Source organism: Ambystoma mexicanum, chromosome 9 (assembly GCF_040938575.1).
Source record: "Ambystoma mexicanum isolate Mex_15411 chromosome 9, UKY_AmexF1_1, whole genome shotgun sequence".
In the NCBI taxonomy this organism is placed as follows: Eukaryota; Metazoa; Chordata; class Amphibia; order Caudata; family Ambystomatidae; genus Ambystoma; species Ambystoma mexicanum.
The window spans coordinates 459,895,707-459,909,674 of record NC_090931.1 but is presented as its reverse complement, the minus strand read 5'-3'; the positions used below and the strand labels follow the sequence as shown (position 1 = coordinate 459,909,674).

At 47.4% G+C, this 13,968-nt stretch overlaps 1 long non-coding RNA gene across 1 annotated transcript in view; it reads left to right on the top strand.

Annotated features, from left to right (window-relative positions):
- The first annotated feature begins 373 nt into the window (after positions 1-373).
- The window catches only part of LOC138488187 (uncharacterized), a 59,704-nt gene continuing 46,109 nt past the window's right edge, over positions 374-13,968 (top strand). Inside the window, exon 1 of the long non-coding RNA XR_011274603.1 lies at positions 374-534. This is a non-coding gene — a long non-coding RNA (uncharacterized lncRNA). The remainder of the gene's footprint in view (positions 535-13,968) is intronic.

Genomic DNA, 13,968 nt, shown 5'->3' with positions numbered 1-13,968 from the left:
TGGGTAGAGCAGTTTGACGACTTAGTGCTAGTACTGTCGACCAATGTTACTGATTCTGGCTGTACTGGTCTATTTCCGGTGCCATTTCAGCCCTGGAGTGGCTCGAGTGCCTGACATGCGCAGAGCGGGTCAGAGCCCGGGGCTGTCAAGACAGAATTTCCTCCCTGGCTGCTTTTTTCTTGCTGGCGCAGGTCGCTCGCCTCCTGTTCTGCCCACTCCCTCTGCTCTGCGAAGAGTCTGACTTGACAGGTTATTTTTTTCAGAACTGTCTGAGAGATTGTTTTGGTTTCTTTGGTTTTTTTTCTGTACTTTCCCGCTTTGCAACTGAAATTCAAAACCCAGTCTGGCTCATTAACTCTGGGGGAGACATCTGAGCATGCCTGCTGTCTGTGGGATTTGTGTGGGCCTCGTGCAGACCACAGTTCTCTGCACAGACAGCTCAGCAGCAATGGGGGAGAGAGCTTTCAAAAGACACCTGGTGGCTTGTTAACAAACGGATCGAACAGAATCGTGGCTGAAGGACTGGCAAGACTGGTAAATGTGATCCTGTTTTCAGGGCCACTGCGAATCACTTTAATGACTTAGTGCACAGTAGAGGTTTTTACCAATATTATTCGACCAACGTTTTCTAAAATGCTGTTCTGTTTTTTCAAACATTTTCCTTAGGCAGTAGAGGCCCTACAAAAAATGTTTTTTGTGAAAGTCATCAATTGTGATCTGTTAATGTCAGACCATTTTATTGTGATCCTGGGACTATTTTGTGTCCTTGTCTCTCCCCATGTAACAGTTCAGTTATGTGCGGTACCGTGCCTTCTGCATTTTCATCCATTCGGTTTTCTTTTCCGATCATTTATACGCATAACTGAATTGTGTATGTGTGTATGAGTGTGGCATTGCACAACTGTTTTTATTCTATATACATGCCAGTTAGACTAGGGTTTTAATATGCATATATTTTTGTAGCGATAGATCCTAGGGATGTTGGCGCAACCAGGCTCACAAAATATATTTTACAAAATTGTAAAGAAAGAGAGACAGTTTGTTGCATTGCATTGCATTACAATAAAGACAGATAGTAAAATCCCCCATATCTTCCAGCAACAGCCTAGCCTCCGCCCTGAGAGCCAGACTTTTCTAGAAATCCAAGAAGTGATTAATTAAAACTGAAACCTTAATAAACAGCACAATGGCAGCCTTGTCCGGCCTCACCAGTCCTTCTTCAATGTCCTCAATAATCTGTCGCGGATACAGTTATACTCTTCACATCCATCACCTGACCTAGAACTTTCTAGACAGTAGTCCAGTCTAAAGGCAGCCACCAATAGTCGACCATCCCCCTTCCACGCATGCAAGTACATTTTCATTTGTTCATACAAAACCACAATCTTTTACTGTCCAAGTGTCCTGAACTGGCTTTAGTACTGTCCAACCAGGCTTTAGAACCGCTGACATTGCATGTTGAGGCCTAGGTGCCATGGAGGTGTCATGTGACCCCTCCAGGCACGTAGGCCTCAAAATGCAATGTCAGCGGTTCTAAAGTCAGTCAACTAATGTCGTACTGCTCCATCGAATAATGCACCACCACTTCTGAAACTGAGGTCTCATAAGGCACACCATGACTCCGACCAAAAAACGGCTTTCTTGACAATGATACATACTTTATAGTCCCTGCGATTTAAAGTTCTGAGCTGCAAGAGAAGGGGGCAGAAAGAATATTCAACAGCACAAAGCAGCGCATAACATAAAGATGAAAAAGAACATTAGAAGTGCATGGAGACTTAGGGAACAGAAAAGGTTGGTTGAAATTTAAATATCATTGGGTAGTGGTTCTTGGTTACAAACACCTAGCTATGATTTTTGGGTTGTATTAATAAAGCACCTTTCAAAAATTAAAATGTTATTTGGTTGCTTTAAAAAAACATTTGTAAGGATCAAACATTTTCAAATAATATTAGCGTAGTTTTACATTGTAGTGGCTGGACATGTATTTAAACTAATTTGGTATGTTTTAAAATTGGAATGTACTAATATTGTGTTTTTGTAAACCTTGGTCAGCATATTTGCACATGGAAAGTAATGGAGTATGAGTTTGGGATGTTAATGCATCACATAAGAACTACTTACAAATCTTGTATATTTATGGGGCACTGTAGCACTGTTAATGTCTCATTGTTTCTTAGATACATCAACGAATAATTAAGTTTAGGATGTTAACTTTGTAACTTTTATGAAGTGTTTTTATTCTTTTCTGCTGAATTTTGTATGAATTGGAATTATCCAAAATAAAAATATTCATTCATGAGTAAGAACAGATTTCAAATATGTCACCACAATTCCCACTTTTGCACTTTATATGCAGCCACTTTATTAATCCCTCTTACCTTTCTCTGTCACATTGCAATAGGTTTCATGGGGACCGCCAGTGCCGACTTGCCTTTATGACCTCCTAAACTACAATCTTAATATTGATATTTGTTAAGATGGATTTCTAAACTTGTACCTTGGGGGCAGAGGTTTAGGAGGCCACCCTCGGTTTAGAGAAACAGGGGAACCTTCTGGACAAGCCAGTCCAATCTAGGTAGCTTGGCAGGTGGTCAAGACTAAGGGGCTGATTCATGGAATTATTTGCGCCGAATAACAGGGATTTGTGAGCCATTCTGCCCGCAAATCCCTGTTTGACAAATGAGGATTTGCGGGCAGAATGGAGTACAAATCCCTGTTTTTTGGCGCAAAAAGTCATGAATCAGCCCCAAAGTCTCAGGAGGGATGAGAGTGATCGGAAGCCCACAATGAGCACACAGCAACGAACCACAAATTACTCTTAGACAAGTGTATATGAAAAATATCTATACATATATTATCTACATATATTATCGGACACAAGTAATTTTAGTAATTTGAAAACAGTTATCACACAAAATCCTTATACTATACAACATATATACATTAAGGTTCCTAATGCAGTACAGTGATGAAATACAGCAACAACCTGTAAGGAGAGGTGTGAACGAACACAGTAATAGCTTTAGGCAATTCTTCAGAGTTGGTCCCTTACTTTCAAGTTCAGCCTTAAGAAGAGTGGAGCCTTGTGCTCAACAGTACAGGTGTGCGTAAAAACGCACAATAGCGCAGGAGAAGCAAAAAGCGGTTGTTCTTGGGAGGGCTGTAGCAAGTCAGGAAGGGGCTTGAGGCGATAAAGAATTGGTTCCCACTATTCGAGTAGGCCCTTCCCTTGGTGGCAAAGCAGTGTTCAAATGGCGAGAATAACTAGGGTGAGCAGGCTAACCGAGCCAAGTTTGAATACCTTTTAAGGGATACTCGTGTGTAAAAGTGATCGGTTGTGCCAGGGGGCCACGTGTAAGTGATGCAAGTACTCACTGACCCTCGGCACAGCCTGGACCAAACTTTGCCAGTTTAGTTGAGGTCGCTAGTAGATTCGAGTCCTGCAGTTTCGCAATGCTCAGGCTCTCAGGGGCTGCAGGGGAGAATGACCAACCGTGATGGGACAATTGCCTTTTCTCAGCTTCCGAAGGAGGTATGAAGACAACTCCAGTGTAACAGGCTTCAGGACACAGGAAACCAGAACAGCAAGGGATCTACAGTGACTGTGACCAACAGGTAGTGTGGCGGGAATCATAGGTGTGGGCAGCGTTACGCACTCTCCTAATTCGGGACCCAGAGGCCTGCAAAATTCTGTGGGCGAATGCACGGGACCACAAGCAAGCAATGTCCCAAGTCTTGGGTTTGTACTCCAAACAGCGGCGGTTCTGTGGGATACCTTGAGGTCGAGCTGGACAGTTCACTGGATGGCACAGGAACACTTCCGAAAGGGTTCGTTCGGTGGGTAATTAGGGGGCACCAAGAGTAGTTGTTCGGACTACTCCAAAGGTGGAAAGCACCTTGGCAAGCCTTCTTGATCAAAGAAGAAAGTAGGGGTCCGACGGGACAGCAGAGGGCGAAGGGTGCCAAAACCTTCCAAAGCACATCTGGCGGTTTCACAGGTCTGTTTCTTCATGTAGGAGACTTGGCTCCTTCTGTAGTTCTGTGAGAACTCAGATGATCGACCTGGAATGGGTGCAGAGTCCCTTCTCTTATCCAAGATTATCTTTGCGCCAAAATCGAGGACTTGCAATCGAAGATCTGCTCTCTTGCAGGCATCACAGTCATGGACCAATCACAGTCCACAGTGGTCTCAATCATTCAGGCAATCCAGACATCCTAGCACCAATAGTGTGGATTGGACCAGACAGTCCCAGCTTGCTTCCTGGGCACACACACATGACGGGCAGAAGCCTGCAAAAGAGATTGTTTTTAACAGGAGGCTGCATGACCAAATAAAGAAAAACCTTGGTTACTCAACCTGGGTGAAGGAAGGGACAAAATGGCCATGGGACAGAACAAAAGACTTTGTGGCTTGGCCATTTTCGGACCTGGCCACAGTCTTGGACCAAGCGCGGTAAACGCGATTATGATTCAGTAAAAAGAAGTAAAACATTATAAAAAGTAACTGCTACCACCAGTTCGTCCCAGGCACGCTCGTACAATACCCAAAAAAATCTTTTGAATGTGTCTAGGGCAATAAAACAAAAAGGGACCCCAGCGCACTGTACTGGAAGATACATTGTGTACTGTTAAAAAGTTACCAAGAAATGGCAACATAGTCAAAGACTAAGGGAAACATAGTTTCCCAGTACTGACAGTCTGAAGGACGTGTCCGTTTCCACGTAACAAGTGAGCAAAAGCCCAGAGGAGTTCAGCTGAATAATGGACTCCACTGGAAAAAGTCAGGATATGAAAGCCAATAAAAAACCAATAGGTTTGGGGAGTCCATAACTGGAGGGAAAATTGCACATAAATGAAATATTTTCTAACAATATTCATCAGAGCATTAGTTTCATTTTTAAATTGGTCATCAATATTATATTCATCACATTGTCTGAAATAAAACATATTTTTAATTGTGGTGGGAGGCTTAACAGTATATACATTTAGTCCTGCACTGTTAGATTGACACTGACAGCTGCAATATATCACAACCCTTAATGAAGAATATTGTTACAATTAAACCTAAAGAAAAGAAAGGAAGAATCATTCCTTTAAATTTTCAGTTGCTAAACATAGTATGTCAGAAGGAGTTCAAAGGGTATAATGCCGGTCAGCGACCTTTAAAGACCTCTTCTCATCAAATATGGCTTTCCAAGCCATGGATTTCTTTACCTACATCAGTTATTTGTCAATCCTGGGGCAGAAGCCCTAAAAGGGACAGAATCTTATAAAGTAATAGAGTAGACCAATTAATTGGCAGCTAATTAAGACTTACCAAGAGTCTTCCTTCTGAAGGCCAAAACACATTATGTGATCTAATATGAATCATAATAATGAAATATATGTCTTGTGAGGGGGATACCGCTGACCCAGATACAGCTATCATTCATAGCAAACAACCCTGATTATTCTATGGAGAAATATTGGGCCCACCAACATATCCAACTACATACAGCAACTAACTGACCAGGCAAAGATTTCTAATGCATTGCAGCAGTGAAAGCGGAAGGGGCCACTATAACCAATCAATTCCTATGCCTAACCAGATGACCGAGGTTATTATTATTATTATTATTACTTGTATATAATCAAAGAGGAAGATTTTTACAAGAATGTCAAAGAGATCGGAGCGTGTCGTGTACAGTGTTAGTCTCAACAACCTAGGTTGCCGCATTGATTTTGTTGAAAGCAGCCTCCAATATTTTGGCTGTCGCAACAGCCCAGCAGGGTTTTTCGCCAGATATCAAGCGATGCCACCATGTTTGCTCATCAATCAGTATCGAGTCCAGCCATAGGGGAGATAGGAACGCTGTGCGAATTTGAGTTAAAGCAGAGCAGTTTAGGAGCAGGTGGCGCACGGTCTCAGTAGAGTCCGGAAGTTTGCACAGTCTGCATGTAGTCTCAGACGCCAACCTTCTCATTGCTAGGATTTCCCGCGTATGAAGCAGGTTTAAGCGCGCTCTTAGAAATATAGTGCGCAGCTTTTTGTCCGGGAATCTCAAACAGTATGCCATTGGGAGTTTCAGTTTATTAAAAGTCGGAGGAAGATGATTGAGAAACTTAGTTGCCGCCGCTTTGTCAGAAGTGTTGATCCAATCTTGTAGCTTCAATTTTTCACTGACTCTTTGCGGGTTTAAGATCAGGTCGTCTAAAGTACAGTGCAAATCTTCCAGTTTGGTTTTTTGAAGGAGGGTCCATTTTTTGACGGCCTTGCAGTTCGAAGACTCAAGTTCTTGGGCGATGATGTTGGCGATAGGCAGGTCGTCCTTAATAAGAGTCTTCCTAAAGAGGGCCAATGAAGACCCACTGACGGTGGCGCTTAGTGATACCAGGCCCAGGTCCCGTCTAATAGCTTCGATTGGAATGGCGGTGGGTAGGCCTAGGAGTGATTTCCAAATGTAGGCTTCCAAAGATCGCCACAGTGTGGGTGGAACAGTGAACATTGCGTCCATGCCGTAGGTCAGGGTCGGTACCATTTTACCTTTATAGAAATTAATGGCCGGTACTAGCGAAAATTTGCCATATTTTCTGTCGATCGCTCTTAGTTGTGATGTAAGTTGTTTGGTTTTAGACCACAGGCGCTGTTGCATTGTGAGTTCCTGCGAGGAGCCGTCGAAAGTCACTCCTAAGTATTTGAAGTGCGAGACCACTTCAATGTTGGTTTTGCAGATTGACCAGGGTCGTATTTTTTTCTTGGAGTGGCCCGATCTGGAGAGGATCATAATTTTCGTTTTCGACTGATTGATCTGGAGATTATTGGTGGTCATGTAGGTTTCTAAATTATCCAACTGCCGCTGGAGGCCGATCGGGGTCTGGTCGAACAGAATCATATCGTCCGCGTAGAGAAGGCGTGAAAGTGAACTTTTGCCAAGCTTTGGCGGGAAGCTTCGGACCTGGGCTTCCGAGTCTTTAAAGTCCCCCAGGAAAGCCACGAACAAGGCCGGGGCTAATGGACAGCCTTGTTTGACTCCTCTATGAGCGGGGATTTCTTTAGACAGTGCTCCCTGTCTGTTCAACCGGACGCTGAGTCTATTGTTGGTGTGAAGGGCTATTATTGGTAGTAGCACATCTTTTGGGCAGTTCCAGTTTTCCAACTTTCTCCACAGTTTGCATCTCTCCACTTTGTCGAATGCCTGAGAGAGGTCAATGAACGCCACGTAGACTGTGGGGGACCCTTGCTTTATTTTGGCTTTCAGAATAGTGAGTATGAGGATGTTTAGTGCTGTACCGCCGTTTTTCTTGAAGCCTAGTTGGAACGGGTCACTGCAGGGGGCCAGTTTCGCCCATCGGTTGAAATGGATCAAGAGGAGAGACGCAAAAAGTTTGCCTATTATATCCAGTAGAGCGATTGGACGATAATTTTCAGGCGCTTCCCTGCTTCCTTGCTTAAAAATTGGGATGACGATTGCTTTAGACCAAGATGCTGGAATCTTTCTAATGAATCGGCAGTGGTCAAACAGAATACTGATGAAGCTAGACCATTCCAGGTGGTGTTTCTTTAGGTCTATGTTCGTCAATCCGTCTGGGCCCGGGGCTCGTGACGATTTTAGTTTTAGAATGGCCGCACTTATGTCTGCTGGAATTGACAGGTCAATCCAAGGGGCGGCCGTAGTATCAAAAGACGTATTGGTGGCAGAGGGCGGGCTGGCAAAAAGATTGGTGAAAAATGTGACCCAGACTTGTTCCGGGACAGCGTTGATCAAGGTTGAAGTTGTACTACCATGAGAGGCGTTTACCAGGGACCAGAAGTCTGCAGTTTTTTTCGACATTAAAACTTTCGTCATGGATTCAGCGTCGTGCTGGTAGAGTGCCGCTCGGCGCGCTCTTATCCATGATTTATAGATTGTATTTTCGTCTTTCCATCGGGCCCATGCAGCAGTGGTGTTGTCCGCCTTGGCGCGTCTTCTGAGTAATCTCAGTGCTTTTTTCCTCAATGCTATTTGTTTATCATAGTGGTGGGTATGAGTTATAGCGGACACCGGCCGTTGTTTCACCTGATGCATGTGCTTGAGAAGCATAGGTAGGTAGTTTGGCCTTGGTGATGAAGCACAATCTGTTACTGACGAGATGTCTGAGACAAACTGTTGCGTGATCATTCTGATGCTAGACGATGTCAAGCGAAGGCGCGATTGTTGGGGATTCGTTTCGACCTGTGTCAAGTAGCTCTGTACACTGCGGCCTGTCGAAGGCCAGGATACTGTTAGCATATTATGGTCGCTTGGTAGGGTTTTGACAACACGAAAATCTTGAATGATTGCACACAGTGCTTGGGAGGCGAAGATGTAGTCTAAAGTGGCTGAAGAACGATTTCTCTCCCAAGTCGGTAGCTGTGGTTGGTCTTTTAAGATCCAGGCGGTGTTATGCAGGTTTCTTGATGTCATCAGGGTCATCCAAGCTTGGCCCCTGAGCTCCGCTGCTGTAACAGTGGTCGAGTTTCGGGGAATGTTTTGTGGTAGACTGCATTTCGCATTAAGGTCCCCGCAAATAAGTAAGTAGGGGGTGTTCCATTCATTAAGGATCTCATCAACTGCCTCAGCAATAGCTTGACAGAAAAGCGATGTCGAAGACCTTTGTGGATTCCAGTAGGTAGTGAGCAGAGCGAGCTGTAAGGATGAGGGCAGCTTTGCTTGTGATGTCAAGGAATCGTGTGCCGGGTTCCATTCAATTAAGACCGCCAACACCTCATAGGATCTTGCCGTTGTTTTAATGAGTTTCAGGTTTTGATCTGACCGAATCCCAATCAGAAGGCCTGCTGATGGACGGCCTAGTCGGCCTTTAACGGCTGGCGAAATCACAATTTCGTAACCATCCATAGATGGTTTATCCTGGAGCCATGTTTCTTGGAGGCAAAATATGTCAAATTGACCCAGGTCTACAGCGTTATGATCGGTTAGATGGGAGTGCCCTCTGGTGTTCCAGGAGGCCAAAGATAAGGGCTTTTGGTGGAGTTGAGTATCGGATTCTTTTGATGATTGCTATCTGGAGCGCTTTAATGATAGGGCCTCTTTTATCCGTTCCCATGGGCCAGGTGCAGTTGTCGAGTTTGCACTAGCCGTCGACGAAGATGGTTTGCGTTGGGCTCGGGGGCTGTAATTGAGCCGGACTCTTCGCGGGGACTGGTCTCTCCAGCTAAGCTTTCTGTTCTCCCGGCGTGGTCTGAGGGCTTGAGAATAGGACGGACGTGTTTTAACAGAGTCTTGTTTTCTAATAGCTTGACTTTTCTGTGGTGACCAGTTTAGCTCGGGATGTTCACAGACTGGTCGTGTCGAGCGGGCAGATGAGTCTAGGCACATTTTCGATGTCCCGGGTGAGAGTATGAAGTGAGATTTCAATTCAGTTCTACGGTTGTCGTGTCGATTAGATGGAGTAACGGCACCAGACCTTCCTTTATTATGGTGTGTTTCTCTGTTAAAGAGCTTGGGATCCCTAGTTGGTAATTCCGAAAGCCACAGACCTTGGGCTTTTAAGTCTTCCCCGGCTTGGCGGCAGATATCTTGTATTGCAGAGGAGTAAATGTGGAGATAGGCTTTAGCCTTGTTGTCTCTATGGTAAGGCTCAATCCACTTGAAGTCAGCCGAGTTTAGAGTCTTTAGGGACAGTAAGGACGATATTATCGTTAGTACAGTTCTTCTGTTCAGAATGATGTATTTGTCTTTGCTAGAAATTTGTTCTAGCTTGAAGATGCGGGTGGGGTTGGCCCTCGTATTATCAGCTTGTTTTGGTGGATGCTGTCGGGATGGGCAGGTGCCTGACACAGGCGATCTCGCTGATCTAGTTCTTGCACTTGGACTTCTTTGTGTGACCGTCGAGTGTCTTGGAAGGTCTATATTGTCGACGCCCTGAGTGGGCTTAATGGGGCTCTGAGTCGTCACTGGTTGAAGGTGGGGGCCCTCTGAGTGCTTGAGGGTTGCAGTAAGCGGCGATGATTGTGGAATGCCTTTGGAGATGCCCGCCTCAGGCACTGCTTGAGCGTCGTCAGATGATTCCATCAGTATAAGACTTGAGTCTGAGGGATCTTCTGTTAGGACCAGGGCCTTGGGTAGGTCCCTTACACAGGTCGCTCTAGTAAGCCCACAAACAGAGGGTCCCACGTCTGAAGTGCGGTTGATCGGCAGCACTCCCAACTCGTCCTTTCGTTGGGTCCGTTGTTGGGCTAGGCCAAATGGTTGATCCGACGTGGCTAATTTTAGCACTTTCTTAGTTATGGTCGTATTTGAACTTGACGATGATTGTCGCTTGTTCGCAAATGTTGTGACCGAGTCGTTAAGATTTATCAGAGGAGAGGTCTGAGTTGATTTATGTGATCGTATATTTGGGGCGAAACCTTTTTTCAAACATGAGGGAGCTGTGGTCATGGGCGACCCAGAACCTGCCTCCTGACTTGTTGTGTGTGTTAGGTCATACTTCAAATCGATAGCTGTTATGTACCCTTCTAAGAAGGTAAGTTTAGACTGAATGTTCGCCAAAATGGCCGTGTTGTCTTTTGAGACGTCACTTAGCGTTTCATACAGCTTACAGAATGGGGCCATGGCGATGGTTATGGCTGACATGATTGTGGTCAGATCCTTTCTATTGTTGGGGGACTCTTTATGGGGCGATGGAGGAAGGTCCCGTCTTCTTCCCGTCCTCAGTGGTGTGTCTCTAATTCCCAGAGATATGGGGTTCGCCAGAGAGTGTCTACGAGTGGAATTGGTGGGTCCGACGTCCTGCGTAGACGATGATCTTGAAGCTGGTAGTCTTGGTTCGAAAATGGGGTCGTCCTGGCAAAAGAATTGGGATGCAGGGACTGGATGACTGGACTTGGGCGAGGCAAGAGTTAAAACGGGCTTTGCCTGCAGGTGGGGAAGCACTTCTCTATGTGACCCTGCTATTGGTTGTAATAGCTCTAGAATGTCCGTAAAGCCCTTAAGTGACGATCTGGTGGTATTTGTTGGATCTACATTCGCGGACACCAGCCGCCCCGGGGAGGGTGGTAGTTGAGACCTCGCCAGCAGGTCTGAAGGTCCGACCAGAGTGTCAGCAGATGGGCCGTCAGAGCCCGGGTGAAACTCGGTCTGTGCGTCCAATGCGGGACCAAGAAGTGGAGGACTTAGAGGCAGAATTTGCTCGGCTGAGAATAAATGAGGCACAGTAGGAGCTGGGCTTTTCGTGGATTTGAGCAGTGGAGAGGTCTCGTCAAAAGCTTCCAGGAGTTCCGCGTCTGATAGTTCAGAGTCAATGGGCAGTTTTCTTTTTCCTTGTGTTTTGAAAAAATTCATTAGAACATTGGACAGACGCGGGGTGGATAGAGCGAGTTTTGCGTGGCCCTTTTTCCTTTGTGTCTGCTGTGGAATGCCCCTTTTATGCTGATTGTTAGTTTTGTAAGAGCCAGACGTTGGGTTTTGATGTTTCTTTATCGGAAGCGTTTTGGCGGATGTGGCTACAGCCGCCATGGGCTTATGTGACAGTTTGCTTTTAATCCTATGCGTTGATTTTTTTGCAGGATGGTTGATGGGAAGTTTGGAGCCGGAGTTGTCCAGTGTGCCGTTGGAGAGGTCAGAGTCTAAGTCCAGACTCTCCTCATGAAAGGCACTCACAAGTAAAGGATCAGTGTCGGAGTGAGCTGACGTGACGTCGTAGGCCCCATTTACCGGAGAGCCAGTTGGGTCTGCGGGGGGCACAGTGGTCGTTGCCCTCAGAGGCGAGGTAGACCTGCAAGGGGACAAGTGTAGGGCAGGCTCTTCATCCCCCTTTGATATGGTTAGGCTCCGTGGAACAGTGGTGCCGCCCGCGCCAAGTGAGCCCGGTTGGGCTTCCTGGGCCAGGTGGACCTGGGCCGTGGTGGTCCGGGGGAGCAGGCTCTTCTGCCGGTTGCGGGGAATCTCCACCTCAGGAGAATTGATGGTCCGCGGTGTGGAGTTCGGCACTTCTGTGCCGAGCGGGGCTGGTGCCTGTCTACCCGTGACGTCCCGGGTGCTGGGCGCTTCACAAGTGGCCGTTGGCTTTAAGATGGTAGTCGAAGAAGTCTGGCGGCAGGCGCCGGGCGCGGGGCCCGTCATCGATGTGGCCACCCTCAGACCCCCTGGCAGGGGCCCTCCGGCTCCCACGCAGCCTGGGTCGCTCGCCGAAGCGGTGAGGGGGCGGCCATCGTCGGTTGATGCTGATGAGCGTTGTCGTAGGTCTTGGGGAAGGCCATTCGTTAAGACTGCAGGAGGCTGGGTCGAGGTAAGTGGAGTCCTTTTCATATGACTCCTTAATAATCGTTGATCAGAGTCTTCGTCCATCTTGAATAGAGGCTGCTGAAAGGGGGGGGCAGAGAAAGGAGGGGAAAGGGTGGGAAAGGGTGGGACGGGACAGGACGAAGGGCCGACACAAGGACGGGAAGGGAAGGGGAGAGGAAGGGGAAGGGAAAGACCGGGTAGGGTGGGACGGAATAGGGTGAAATAGGGTGGGGAGCGGAAGGATACGGTGGCAGTGATAACAGGCAGCAGAGATGGATTGGCCGAGTGGACCCGAGTGGGGCCCGAGGAGGATCAGGCCTCACGTTTATGACCCGCACTCGTTTCTATTTTCTGTGGCTGTCAAACACAGTTCGGTTTCTGTTGAGCACAGATCTATTCAAAATATATCCTGAACAGGTTAGTTCAAATCAAGTCCTGAAAAGAGGAACAGTGGAGGAACAGGAGGGCGAAGAGAGGGTGTTAAACGCCTACCTCTGTGTCCTGGCAGTTCTCGTACAGTTCTCGTACACCACTCTTAGGCGGTGAGTCAGGGAGTCACCCCCCACAGCCCCAGCTCCCGGAGCGGACTGGAGCAGACTGGAACTCTGCCCGGAACTCCGCGCGCGCTCCGCGCGGCAGAGGGGTTTTTATGGAGGTTGGGCTTGTTTTCTCCAAAAGCCCAGCCTCAGCCGAAAACAGGAAAGCAGAGGAGGCAGCACACACGTCCTCTCGTAGCCAGGGACTGGAGCAGACTGGAACTCTGCCCGGAACTCCGCGCGCGCTCCGCGCGGCAGAGGGGTTTTTATGGAGGTTGGGCTTGTTTTCTCCAAAAGCCCAGCCTCAGCCGAAAACAGGAAAGCAGAGGAGGCAGCACACACGTCCTCTCGTAGCCAGGGACTGGAGCAGACTGGAACTCTGCCCGGAACTCCGCGCGCGCTCCGCGCGGCAGAGGGGTTTTTATGGAGGTTGGGCTTGTTTTCTCCAAAAGCCCAGCCTCAGCCGAAAACAGGAAAGCAGAGGAGGCAGCACACACGTCCTCTCGTAGCCAGGGACTGGAGCAGACTGGAACTCTGCCCGGAACTCCGCGCGCGCTCCGCGCGGCAGAGGGGTTTTTATGGAGGTTGGGCTTGTTTTCTCCAAAAGCCCAGCCTCAGCCGAAAACAGGAAAGCAGAGGAGGCAGCACACACGTCCTCTCGTAGCCAGGGACTGGAGCAGACTGGAACTCTGCCCGGATGACCGAGGTTATGCCTGGTGCACTGATCAGTTATCTTGTTGGTTGCTCTGGTAGCTTCACTTTCCACAAATAACGTGCACAACCCAATCCCATATACATCCATCCCAGGGGATTATTGGGTAGTACCTAACTGGTGAGGACCCAGATTCCTTTTTAAGGGCCAACATGTTTGAAGGTTTCCAGAATATCTGGTAAATTCCCAAGGCCAGGTCTGATGTTGCATGTCTTCACAAATCCTCAGCAGCTGCTTGTTCAGGAAGCCCTGCACCTGGACAGAGGTGAGGTCCAACTGCACAACTTCTCCTACTTACGTGATCTTCCAGACATGATTGGTCAGGATTTCTTTAGTCACCCTCCAGATGCCAGATACTATGTCCAGTAATCCGGGATTGACATCAATATTTGAAATATGTGGCCCATTTAAAATCTCCTATGCCTTTTCTATGCTCCACAATTGGTCGCTAATTAACTGGCCTCTGTAAGCATTC